The sequence below is a fragment of the Macaca mulatta genome, chromosome X (assembly GCF_049350105.2).
Source record: "Macaca mulatta isolate MMU2019108-1 chromosome X, T2T-MMU8v2.0, whole genome shotgun sequence".
Lineage (NCBI taxonomy): Eukaryota > Metazoa > Chordata > Mammalia > Primates > Cercopithecidae > Macaca > Macaca mulatta.
In genome coordinates this window covers 103,485,970-103,499,940 of record NC_133426.1, presented here as the reverse complement: position 1 = coordinate 103,499,940, position 13,971 = coordinate 103,485,970, and positions in this window count along the sequence as shown.

Here is a 13,971-nt window from a genome sequence, read left to right as displayed (position 1 = left end):
CTTCTGAGCAAGAGTGAGTTCTGCAGCAGAGTGCCTTAGGCCTGGAACTGCAATATCAGCTCTTCTCTGTGTTTCCAGCCTGCTGGCCCACCCTGCAGATTTTGGCCTTGCCAGCCTTCCTAATTGTGGGAGCCAGTTCCTTAAAAACAATCTCTTTTTCTCTATATACTCATTTCCTATTAGTTCTGTTCTCTGGAGAACCCTGACTAATACACCAGCTAATACTATTTGCTAGATTACTTTTGGCTCCTTTTATTTATTTATTTATTTTTTTTAAATTTATTTATTATTATTATACTTTAAGTTGTAGGGTACATGTGCATAGCGTGCAGGTTTGTTACATATGTATACTTGTGCCATGTTGCTGTGCTGCACCCATCAACTCATCATTTACATCAGGTATAACTCCCAATGCAATCCCTCCCCCATCCCCCCTCCCCATGATAGGCCCCGGTGTGTGATGTTCCCCTTCCTGAGTCCGAGTGATCTCATTGTTCAGTTCCCACCTATGAGTGAGAACATGCGGTGTTTGGTTTTCTGTTCTTGTGATAGTTTGCTAAGAATGATGGTTTCCAGCTGCATCCAAGTCCCTACAAAGGACTCAAACTCATCCTTTTTGATGGCTGCATAGTATTCCATGGTGTATATGTGCCATATTTTCTTAATCCAATCTGTCACTGATGGACATTTGGGTTGATTCCAAGTCTTTGCTATTGTGAATAGTACTGCAATAAACATACATGTGCATGTGTCTTTATAGCAGCATAATTTATAATCCTTTGGGTATATACCCAGTAATGGGATGGCTGGGTCATATGGTACATCTAGTTCTAGATCCTTGAGGAATCGCCATACTGTTTTCCATAATGGTTGAACTAGTTTACAATCCCACCAACAGTGTAAAAGTGTTCCTATTTCTCCACATCCTCTCCAGCACCTGTTGTTTCCTGACTTTTTAATGATCGCCATTCTAACTGGTGTGAGATGGTATCTCATTGTGGTTTTGATTTGCATTTCTCTGATGGCCAGTGATGATGAACATTTTTTCATGTGTCTGTTGGCTGTATGAATGTCTTCTTTTGAGAAATGTCTGTTCATATCCTTTGCCCACTTTTTGATGGGGTTGTTTGTTTTTTTCTTGTAAATTTGTTTGAGTTCTTTGTAGGTTCTGGATATTAGCCCTTTGTCAGATGAATAGATTGCAAAAATTTTCTCCCATTCTGTAGGTTGCCTGTTCACTCTGATGGTAGTGTCTTTTGCTGTGCAGAAGCTCTTTAGTTTAATGAGATCCCATTTGTCAATTTTGGCTTTTGCTGCCGTTGCTTTTGGTGTTTTAGACATGAAGTCTTTGCCCATGCCTATGTCCTGAATGGTACTACCTAGGTTTTCCTCTAGGATTTTTATGGTATTAGGTCTAACATTTAAGTCTCTAATCCATCTTGAATTAATTTTCGTATAAGGAGTAAGGAAAGGATCCAGTTTCAGCTTTCTACTTATAGCTAGCCAATTTTCCCAGCACCATTTGGGAATCCTTTCCCCATTTCTTGTTTCTCTCAGGTTTGTCAAAGATCAAATGGCTGTAGATGTGTGGTATTATTTCTGAGGACTCTGTTCTGTTCCATTGGTCTATATCTCTGTTTTGGTACCAGTACCATGCTGTTTTGGTTACTGTAGCCTTGTAGTATAGTTTGAAGTCAGGTAGCGTGATGCCTCCAGCTTTGTTCTTTTGACTTAGGATTGTCTTGGAGATGCGGGCTCTTTTTCGGTTCCATATGAACTTTAAAGCAGTTTTTTCCAATTCTGTGAAGAAACTCATTGGTAGCTTGATGGGGATGGCATTGAATCTATAAATTACCTTGGGCAGTATGGCCATTTTCACGATATTGATTCTTCCTATCCATGAGCATGGTATGTTCTTCCATTTGTTTGTGTCCTCTTTTATTTCACTGAGCAGTGGTTTGTAGTTGTCCTTGAAGAGGTCCTTTACATCCCTTGTAAGTTGGATTCCTAGGTATTTGATTCTCTTTGAAGCAATTGTGAATGGAAGTTCATTCCTGATTTGGCTCTCTGTTTGTCTGTTACTGGTGTATAAGAATGCTTGTGATTTTTGCACATTAATTTTGTATCCTGAGACTTTGCTGAAGTTGCTTATCAGCTTAAGGAGATTTTGGGCTGAGACAATGGGGTTTTCTAAATATACAATCATGTCATCTGCAAACAGGGACAGTTTGACTTCTTCTTTTCCTAACTGAATACCCTTGATTTCTTTCTCTTGCCTGATTGCCCTAGCCAGAACTTCCAACACTATGTTGAATAGGAGTGGTGAGAGAGGGCATCCCTGTCTTGTGCCAGTTTTCAAAGGGAATTTTTCCAGTTTTTGCCCATTCAGTATGATATTGGCTGTGGGTTTGTCATAAATAGCTCTTATTATTTTGAGGTACGTTCCATCAATACCGAATTTATTGAGCGTTTTTAGCATGAAGGGCTGTTGAATTTTGTCAAAAGCCTTTTCTGCATCAATTGAGATAATCATGTGGTTCTTGTCTTTGGTTCTGTTTATATGCTGGATTATGTTGATTGATTTGCGAATGTTGAACCAGCCTTGCATCCCAGGGATGAAGCCCACTTGATCATGGTGGATAAGCTTTTTGATGTGTTGCTGAATCCGGTTTGCCAGTATTTTATTGAGGATTTTTGCATCGATGTTCATCAGGGATATTGGTCTAAAATTCTCTTTTTTTGTTGTGTCTCTGCCAGGCTTTGGTATCAGGATGATGTTGGCCTCATAAAATGAGTTAGGGAGGATTCCCTCTTTTTCTATTGATTGGAATAGTTTCAGAAGGAATGGTACCAACTCCTCCTTGTACCTCTGGTAGAATTCAGCTGTGAATCCATCTGGTCCTGGACTTTTTTTGGTTGGTAGGCTATTAATTGTTGCCTCAATTTCAGAGCCTGCTATTGGTCTATTCAGGGATTCAACTTCTTCCTGGTTTAGTCTTGGAAGAGTGTAAGTGTCCAGGAAATTATCCATTTCTTCTAGATTTTCCAGTTTATTTGCGTAGAGGTGTTTATAGTATTCTCTGATGGTAGTTTGTATTTCTGTGGGGTCGGTGGTGATATCCCCTTTATCATTTTTAATTGCGTCGATTTGATTCTTCTCTCTTTTCTTCTTTATTAGTCTTGCTAGTGGTCTGTCAATTTTGTTGATCTTTTCAAAAAACCAACTCCTGGATTCATTGATTTTTTGGAGAGTTTTTTGTGTCTCTATCTCCTTCAGTTCTGCTCTGATCTTAGTTATTTCTAGCCTTCTGCTAGCTTTCGAATGTGTTTGCTCTTGCTTCTCTAGTTCTTTTAATTGCGATGTTAGAATGTCAATTTTAGATCTTTCCTGCTTTCTCTTGTGGGCATTTAGTGCTATAAATTTCCCTCTACACACTGCTTTAAATGTGTCCCAGAGATTCTGGTATGTTGTATCTTTGTTCTCATTGGTTTCAAAGAACATCTTTATTTCTGCCTTCATTTCGTTATGTACCCAGTAGTCATTCAGGAGCAGGTTGTTCAGTTTCCATGTAGTTGAGCGGTTTTGATTGAGTTTCTTAGTCCGGAGTTCTAGTTTGATTGCACTGTGGTCTGAGAGACAGTTTGTTATAATTTCTGTTCTTGTACATTTGCTGAGGAGTGCTTTACTTCCAATTACGTGGTCGATTTTGGAGTAAGTACGATGTGGTGCTGAGAAGAATGTATATTCTGTTGATTTGGGGTGGAGAGTTCTATAGATGTCTATTAGGTCTGCTTGCTGCAGAGATGAGTTCAATTCCTGGATATCCTTGTTAACTTTCTGTCTCGTTGATCTGTCTAATGTTGACAGTGGAGTGTTGAAGTCTCCCATTATTATTGTATGGGAGTCTAAGTCTCTTTGTAAGTCTCTAAGGACTTGCTTTATGAATCTGGGTGCTCCTGTATTGGGTGCATATATATTTAGGATAGTTAGCTCTTCCTGTTGAATTGATCCCTTTATCATTATGTAATGGCCTTCTTTGTCTCTTTTGATCTTTGATGGTTTAAAGTCTGTTTTATCAGAGACTAGTATTGCAACCCCCGCTTTTTTTTGTTCTCCATTTGCTTGGTAAATCTTCCTCCATCCCTTTATTTTGAGCCTATGTATGTCTCTGCGTGTGAGATGGGTCTCCTGAATACAGCAGACTGATGGGTCTTGACTCTTTATCCAGTTTGCCAGTCTGTGTCTTTTAATTGGAGCATTTAGTCCATTTACATTTAAGGTTAAGATTGTTATGTGTGAACTTGATCCTGCCATTATGATATTAACTGGTTATTTTGCTCGTTAGTTGATGCAGTTCCTCCTAGCCTCGATGGTCTTTACATTTTGGCATGTTTTTGCAATGGCTGGTACCGGTTGTTCCTTTCCATGTTTAGTGCTTCCTTCAGGGTCTCTTGTAAGGCAGGCCTAGTGGTGACAAAATCTCTAAGCATTTGCTTATCTGTAAAGGATTTTATTTCTCCTTCACTTATGAAACTTAGTTTGGCTGGATATGAAATTCTGGGTTTAAAATGCTTTTCTTTAAGAATGTTGAATATTGGCCCCCACTCTCTTCTGGCTTGGAGAGTTTCTGCCGAGAGATCTGCTGTTAGTCTGATGGGCTTCCCTTTGTGGGTAACCCGACCTTTCTCTCTGGCTGCCCTTAAGATTTTTTCCTTCATTTCAACTTTGGTGAATCTGGCAATTATGTGTCTTGGAGTTGCTCTTCTCGAGGAGTATCTTTGGGGCGTTCTCTGTATTTCCTGGATTTGAATGTTGGCCTGCCCTACTAGGTTGGGGAAGTTCTCCTGGATGATATCCTGAAGAGTGTTTTCCAACTTGGTTCCATTTTCCCCCTCACTTTCAGGCACCCCAATCAGACGTAGATTTGGTCTTTTTACATAATCCCATACTTCTTGCAGGCTTTGTTCATTTCTTTTTCTTCTTTTTTCTTTTGGTTTCTCTTCTCGCTTCATTTCATTCATTTGATCCTCAATCGCTGATACTCTTTCTTCCAGTTGATCGAGTCGGTTACTGAAGCTTGTGCATTTGTCACGTATTTCTCATGTCATGGTTTTCATCTCTTTCATTTCGTTTATGACCTTCTCTGCATTAATTACTCTAGCCATCAATTCTTTCACTTTTTTTTCAAGATTTTTAGTTTCTTTGCGCTGGGTACGTAATTCCTCCTTTAGCTCTGAGAAATTTGATGGACTGAAGCCTTCTTCTCTCATCTTGTCAAAGTCATTCTCCGTCCAGCTTTGATCCGTTGCTGGCGATGAGCTGCGCTCCTTTGCCGGGGGAGATGCGCTCTTATTTTTTGAATTTCCAGCTTTTCTGCCCTGCTTTTTCCCCATCTTTGTGGTTTTATCTGCCTCTGGTCTTTGATGATGGTGATGTACTGATGGGGTTTTGGTGTAGGTGTCCTTCCTGTTTGATAGTTTTCCTTCTAACAGTCAGGTCCCTCAGCTGTAGGTCTGTTGGAGATTGCTTGAGGTCCACTCCAGACCCTGTTTGCCTGGGTATCAGCAGCAGAGGCTGCAGAAGATAGAATATTGCTGAACAGCAAGTGTACCTGTCTGATTCTTGCTTTGGAATCTTCCTCTCAGGGGTGTACTCCTCCCTGTGAGGTGTGGGGTGTCAGACTGCCCCTAGTGGGGGATGTCTCCCAGTTAGGCTACTCAGGGGTCAGGGACCCACTTGAGCAGGGAGTCTGTCCCTTCTCAGATCTCAACCTCCGTGTTGGGAGATCCACTGCTCTCTTCAAAGCTGTCAGACAGAGTCGTTTGCGTCTGCAGAGGTGTCTGCTGCGTTTGTTTAGTTTACTGTGCCCTGTCCCCAGAGGTGGAGTCTACAGAGACAGGCAGGTTTCCTTGAGCTGCTGTGAGCTCCACCCAGTTCGAGCTTCCCAGCAGCTTTGTTTACCTACTTAAGCCTCAGCAATGGCGGGCGCCCCTCCCCCAGCCTCGCTGCTGCCTTGCCGGTAGATCACAGACTGCTGCGCTAGCAATGAGAGAGGCTCCGTGGGTGTGGGACCCTCCTGGCCGGGTGTGGGATATGATCTCCTGGTGTGCCTGTTTGCTTAAAGCGCAGTATTGGGGTGGGAGTTACCCGATTTTCCAGGTGTTGTGTGTCTCAGTTCCCCTGGCTAGGAAAAGGGACTCCCTTCCCCCTTGTGCTTCCCAGGTGAGGCAATGCCTCGCCCTGCTTCAGCTCTCACTGGTCGGGCTGCAGCAGCTGACCAGCACCGATCGTCCGGCACTCCCCAGTGAGATGAACCCAGTACCTCAGTTGAAAATGCAGAAATCACCGGTCTTCTGTGTCGTTCGCGCTGGGAGTTGGAGACTGGAGCTGCTCCTATTCGGCCATCTTGCTCTGCCCCGTCGGCTCCTTTTAAATTAAAATGTTTCTTTTTCTTTCCTCATCAATTTATAGGATATTAACTTGTCATATTCTTTTTTCAAATATCCTTTCCAGTTTGTTATTGCCTATTGCTTTTTGACTTTAGTTTCTGTTTTTAAAAGCTATGAGGTATTTTAAACAGAAAAAGTATACAGAGAAAAATATAATGAACACTCTATGCACTTTTTTTTCTTGAGATAGTCTTGCTCTGTCGCCCAAGCTGGAGTGCAGTGGCATGATCTCGGCTCACTGCAACCTCTGCCTCCTGGGTTCAAGCGATTCTCCTGCCTCAGCCTCCTGAGTAGCTGGGACTACAGGCACACCTGGCTAGTTTTTTTGTATTTTTGGTAAAGATGGAGTTTCGCCATATTGCCCAGGCTGGTCTCGAACTCCTGACCTCAAGTGATCCACCTGCCCACCTTGGCCTCCCAAAGTGCTGGGATTAAAGGCGTGAGCCATCACGCCAGGCCCTCATGTACTCTTTATCCAGTTTTATTAAATACTAACAATATGGCATTCTGCTTCAGATCTTTTTAAACTAATAAAACAACACTAATAGAATTGAAAGTCCTATATTCTCTACTCTAAGCCCAGCATGCTCCCTCCCTGAAGCCACCTCTGTCCTAATTTTTGTGTTTATCATTACCATGTACATTTTTATACTTGTTTTATGTGCTGTTATTCTTGGATAAATGATATGTGCGTATACATTTCTGTCTTCTTAACAAATAAGGAGTTTTTGATGTTATGTGTAGGATTTTATATATGTCTATTTGATCAAACAACTCACTATTCAAAGCATATATTTCTTTATTAATTTTTTGTTTGCTTGATCTATCAATCACTGATAAAGATTTGTTAAATTTCCTGTTGTTAAAATTTAAAAGGGAATCTATTTCCCTTTTAAAAGCTGTCACTTTCTGTTTGCATATTTTGAAACTTTGCTAACCGGTTCATGGCAAGTTTGAATTGTTACATCTTCCTGGAAAATTGGAACTTTTATCATTGTGCAAGTATCTCCTTTTCCTGAACCCTCACTCACTTTTTTCCTTAAGGTGTCTTTTGTTTGCTGTTTATATAATAATCATGACCCTTTTTTTGGTTAGCATTTGTCTAAAAAAATTTTTTTTTACCCTTTTATTTTGAACCTTTCTACTTTTTAAAGTTTTAGGTATGCCTCTCACAAATAGCATTTAGCTGAATTTCTTTTTTTCTCTTATCATCTAAACACTTCTGTTTTATAATTTAGTTTAGTCCATTTAAAAATAAGTGATTATATATGCATTTGTATGTATTGTTAATGATTTGTTTTGTGTTTTCTACTTACATGGCTTTTTTCTTTACCTCTTTTTCTTGAACTCCTGGCCTCAAGCAATCCTCCCACCTCCGTCTCCCAAAGTGCTGGGATTTCAGACATGAGTCACCACTCCGGCCTCTTTACCTTTTTTCTTTTTCTCCTTTCCTGCCTTCTAGGTTTGCCATTCTCATCTTTTCTCCATCTTCTGGTTTGAAGTCTGACCTCTCCAGAATGATTTTTCATTTGATTATGTCAGTAGCCCCAGAGTTATCACCAGTCTGTGATCATCCTGCATGTGGCGAGTTTTGGGGAATGGTTTCTGGATCAAATGGGTAATGTAAATTCAAACCATAAACCTGTTTTTTGAAGATAAGCTTATGTTAATAAATTCTTAGAGGAGACGCCCTACCCACCCCCCAAACCCTGAAAAGAAAGCAACATGATATAGACAATTTCTTGTGCCAGTTGTTTGTGTGCTTCTACTTCTTCCTTTTATTGCAGTTGCAGCTGTTCAAGACTCATTTTTCTGAGGAATTTCTCAGTTTCAGCTCCACACTTAATGTATACTCTAGGCCATATCTTGCCTCTCTACTTGGACTTTAGCACTCAAACTTCAGACTTGTTCTGACCAGCAACATTCCTCAATGTGCCCGCAGTTTCAGCTCTGGGTATTATTTCTCTGGCTTTCAATTTTCTCTTCTATCTTTGCCACTGGTAATCTCTTTTACTTTCATTGGAGCACAGCTAGGCATTTAAAAAGATGTTTGCTACATTTTCCCAACATTCTAGCTGTTTTGTAGTTGGGGGATTTTCAGGTTCTCTAGTCTGCCATATTTGTAGAAATGGAAGTTGAACTTCAAAATTTTTAATACTTTTTTTCTAACAAGTTATTTAGGTTTTCATTTGATCAGTACGACAAGGACCTTGAGATTCACTAACCCTATTTTGTTATCAAGCTTTTCTCTAAAACTCAAAAACAGTTAATGTTTTATTTTTATAATAAAATTTTAATTCATTTTACTGATGATTTATTTGTTCAGCATTGTTTTTTTCCACCAGATGACTTCCTTCTGGATTCTATTTTCTTTCCCTCTTTCTTTCTTTCTTCCTTCCTTCCTTTTTTTCTTCCTCCCTCCCTTCTTTCTTCCCTTCACTCCTTCCTTCCCTTTTTTTCCTGTCACTCTTGATGATGTTTTAACTGGAAATAACATCTTTTGTTCTTAAGACAAAGAAAATAAATATTACTTTAATGTTTCCTGGTCTTTATTATTGCTAAGGGAAAGGCTGCTTCGTCTAATTTTTGTTCCTCTTAAGATAATTTCTCTTTTTTTACTGGCGACTTTCATGATTTTATCTTTATATTTTGATGTTATGCTTTTTTTTTTAATAACCATGTGTCTGGGTACAGATTTATTTATTTATTTTTCACTCATTACTCAGAATATAATTTTGATCTAAAGATTAGTGTCTTTAGATTTTGGTAAAACCTTAGCCATAAATGCTACAGATATGAATTCTGCACCATTCCCTCCTTTTTTTCTCTTCTGGCACTCCTGTTAAAGGGAAGTTGCGGTCTCCCAATCTATTCTCCATATCTTGATCATATTTTTCTTTTCTTTGAGTCTTAGTGTCTCATTCTGGGTGAATTTTTCGCTATCGTCACTTTTCAATTCATTGATTATTCAACTGTGTCTAGTTTGTTCTATTTTTTGTTAAAATTACATATTTCATTTTTAGAATTTCTGGTTTGTTGTTACGCTTGTTCATGTTTTAGTTCTGCTTATTTTTATTCCATTATCTACTTTTCTCTGAGGGAATTTCTTCTTCTTTTTTAGTATTCTAAACATACTCAAAATCTTTGTCAGACTACTTTCTTAAATTACTTGGCTAGAATAAAGAATCTTTTAGATGGACAATAAATATGCTGCACTGGCCTCTCACCTCGCTAAACTTGTAGTTTCTCTTGAGCTATATATGCAGCAATTTATTTTTGACAGTTTCCTTCCTAGAGCAGGATAAATCCACCCCAGATCTTAGTTTTATGCAATAAGCTTTGCCCATTTCCCATCTTATTTCTACAGCACTTTTAGTCACTGTTACCCTACTAGAGATAAAATCCTGGCCATTCATACTTTGCTTCTAAGAATTGGAACCAGCAAGCTACTGGCTCCAGGATTGCCCATCACTTTGCATTTCTGTTTGATTTCTGGTCCACAGAGCTGTTTTTCTTGCTTTTGACCTGAGTTGCATCTTCTTATCTTTACGTATTTTGTCTGAAACTGCAAAGTGGAGCAGCAGAGATACATCAAATTATGACCTTTGTATGCCTGCCATTTCCCTGGAAGTTTTTTCTTGTTATTATTTGTAATTATACTTTCTGCTTATACAGCCAACTACAGAAGTCCTGGCCAGAGCGATCAAGCAAGAGAATAAAATAAAAAGCTTCCAAATACAAAAAGAGAAATGTCGAACTATCTCTGTTTGCTGATGATATGATTCTATACCTAGAAAACCCCAAAGACTCCAACAAAAGGCTGCTGGAGCTGACAAATGATTGCAGTAAAGTTTTAGGATACAAAATCAATGTAAAAAATTCAGTAGCATTTCTATACATCAATAATATTCAAGCTGAGAGCCAGATCAAGGACACAATCCCATTTACAACAGTCACACACATAAAAAAATACCTGCGAATACATGTAACTAAGGAGGCAAAAGATCTCTGCAAGGAAAACTACAAAACACTATTGAAAGAAGTCATAGATGACACAAACAAGTGGAAAAACATTCCATGCTCATGGATTGGAGGAATTAATATTGTTAAAATTGCCATATTGCCCAACACAAACTCCAGATTCAATGCTGTTCCTATCAAACTACAAATGTCATTTTTCACAGAATTAGAAAAAGTTATTCTAAAATTAATATGGAATCCAAAAAGCAATCCTAAGCAAAAAGAATAAAGCCAGAGGCATCATATTACCCAACTTGAAAATATACCATAAGGCTACAGTAACCTAAACAGCATGGTACAAAAATAGACACATAGACCAATGGAACAGAATAGAGAACACAGAAATAAAGTTGGGTAATGTGATGTAAACCATCTGATCTTTGACAAAGTCAACGCAAATAAGCAATGGGGAAAGAACTAACTCCCTGTTCAATAAATGGTGCTGGGACATCTGGTTAGCCATATGCAGAAGAATGAAACGGGACCTCTTCCTTACAACAATTACAAAAATTAACTCAAGAATAAAGATTTAAATGTAAGACCTAAAACTGTAAGAATTCTAGAAGAAATCCTAGAAAACACCAGTCTTGACATCAGTCATGGGGAATAATTTATCACTAAGTTCTCAAAAACAACTGTAATGAAACCAAAAATTGACAAGTGGGATCTAATGAAACTAAAGAGGTTCTGTACAGCAAAAGAAACTATCAACAGAGTAAACAGCCCACAGAATGGGAGAAAACATTTGCAAGCTATATATCTGACAAAGGCCTAATATCCAACATCTATAAGGAACTTAAACAATTCAACAAGCAAGAAACAAACAACCCAGTTAAAAAGTGGGCAAAGAATATGAACAGACACGTCTCAAAAGAGGACATACAAGCAGCCAAGAAACATATTAAAAAATGCTCCACAGCACTAATCATCAGAGGAATGCAAATAAAAACCACAATGAGATATCATCTCACACGAGTCTGAATGGTTATTATTAAAATGTCAAAAAATAATAGATGCTGGTGAGGCTGTAGAGAAAAGGGAACACTTATACGCTCTTGGTGGGAGTGCAAATTAGTTCAGCCACTGTGGAAAGCAGTTTGGAAATTTCTCAAAGAACTAAGAGTTGAACTACCATTTGACCTAGCAATCTCATTACTGGGTATATATTCAAAAGAAAATGAAGCATTTGTCCGGGCGCGGTGGCTCACACCTGTAATCCCAACACTTTGGGAGGCCAAGACGGGCGGATCACGAGGTCAAGAGATCGAGACCATCCTGGCTAACACGGTGGAACCCCGTCTCTACTAAAAAAATACAAAAAATTAGCCGAGTATGGTGGCACGTGCCTGTAGTCCCAGCTACTCGGGAGGCTGAAGTGGGAGAATCGTTTGAACCTGGGAGGTGGAATTTGCAATGAGCTGATATTGCGCCACTGCACTCCATCCAGCCTGGGCAACAGAGCGAGGCTCCATCTGAAAAAAAAAAAAAAAGAAAGAAAGAAAGAAAATAAAGCATTCTACCAAAAAAGTCACATGCACTCGTAGCATTGTTCAGAATAGCAAAGGCATGAAATCAATTTAGGTGTCCATTAATGGTGGATTGGAAAAAGAAAATGTGGTACATATACAACATGGAATCCTATACAGCCATAAAAAAGAACAAAATCATGTCCTTTGCAGCAATATGGATACAGCTGGAGGCTATTATCCTAAGAAAATTAATGCAGAAACAGAAAGCCAAATACTGAATGTTCTCACTTATAAGTGGGAACTAAACATTAAGTACTTGTGTACATAAAGGTGACAACAATAGACACTGGAGACTACTAGAGAGGGAATGGAGGGAGGTGAGTAATGGTTAAAAAACTAACTTTTGGGTACTATGCTCATTTCCTAGGTGACAGGCCCAACTGTACCCCAAACCTCAGCATCATATGATATACCCATGTAACAAACCTGCCTATGTACCCCTGATCTAAAACAAAAGTTGAAATTATTAAAAAATATTACAATTATTTAAGGTGTAAAAGAAAGCATCTTGGACTTCAGTTGATGACTGCAAAATTGTTTACCCTTGAAGTATCTTAAAACAAGGTTTTGATTTGGAGAAATTTTTTGACATGTGTCATGGTTTCCAACAATAGACATTAAAATTCCATATTCAATAATTATTTGGAATCTTTAAATGAAATATAACATACTCCGTTTTTAAAACTTTTTATTATGGAAATTTTTAGAAGGAGAGAAAAGTAAGGATGTTAGTCTAATAAATCCTCATGTATCCATCACCCAGCTTCTACAATTATCACCATGCTGTCATGCTTGGTCCATCTGTCCCCTCTCCACCAACAGTTCATTTGGTTTATTTGTGTTGAAACATATCAAAACAAATCTCAACTATGGTATTTTAACCACATACACTTCATTATATATCTCTAACAAGGCTTTAAAAATTGTAACCACAATATTATTAGCCAACAAAAGTAACAATAACTCATTAGTATCATCAAATGGATTCATGTTCAATTTTCCTCAATCATCTCAAACATGCCTTTTTACAGTTACTTTGAATCAAAATCCAATCAAGGTCACATATTGAAATTTTTGATATGTCCTTTAAATCTATTTCAGTCAATAACAGTTTCCCCTTATCCTTTCCCCCCCATGTCATGTATTTGTTGAATAGTCTGTGTTAATTGCAGGTCATAGTAATTTAATTTGCAAAATTAGTTAAAAATGTGTAGATAAGTTGTAGAAAGAGCTTGGAAGAAACACCAAAAAGTTTTTTAAGATGTCATTTAATATTAAAGTAGAACGTTAATACAGAATGTCTCTGTACTAGTTCTTTTGTGCTGTGTATTAAATTATTCTAAAACTTAGGTAAGAACAGTAAACATGTACTGTCTCATACAGTTCCTGAGAGTCAGGAATTTTGAAGCAGCTCAGCTGAGTGGTTGCTCAGGGTCTCTCATGAAGTTGCAGTCAAGTTGTTGGCCAGGGTCGCAATTTCTGAAAACTTGACTGGGCTTGTCGGATTCTCTTCTAAGATAACTTACTCACACAGCTGTTGGCAGGAGGCTTCCGTTCAAGGAAACCTGGATCTCTCCATAGGGCCACTTAAAGCATCACTTCCATAGAGTGAGAGTGCTCTGAGGAGGAAGGAACCATGACAAAATTTGTAGTCTTGTTGCCTGAGCTTGAATGTTACATACACTCACTTCTGCTACATACTATTGGTCATACAGACCATCCCCAGTACAAACTGGGAGAGAAGTGTGAATACCAGAAAGTGAGAATTATTGGGGACCCTGTTGGAGGCTGGCTGTCTAAATGGGCAGTAAACCAGAAATAAATTGATTTATCATTCTACCTATTTCCAGTCTTGCAAGGAATATAATTTTTCCTTGTGGCAGGCACCAGAATAGGGCACTGATATGACAGTATTAACGGGGACCTTTATTTTCAAGTTCAACTCACATTTTATATATGCTGGGAACTACTT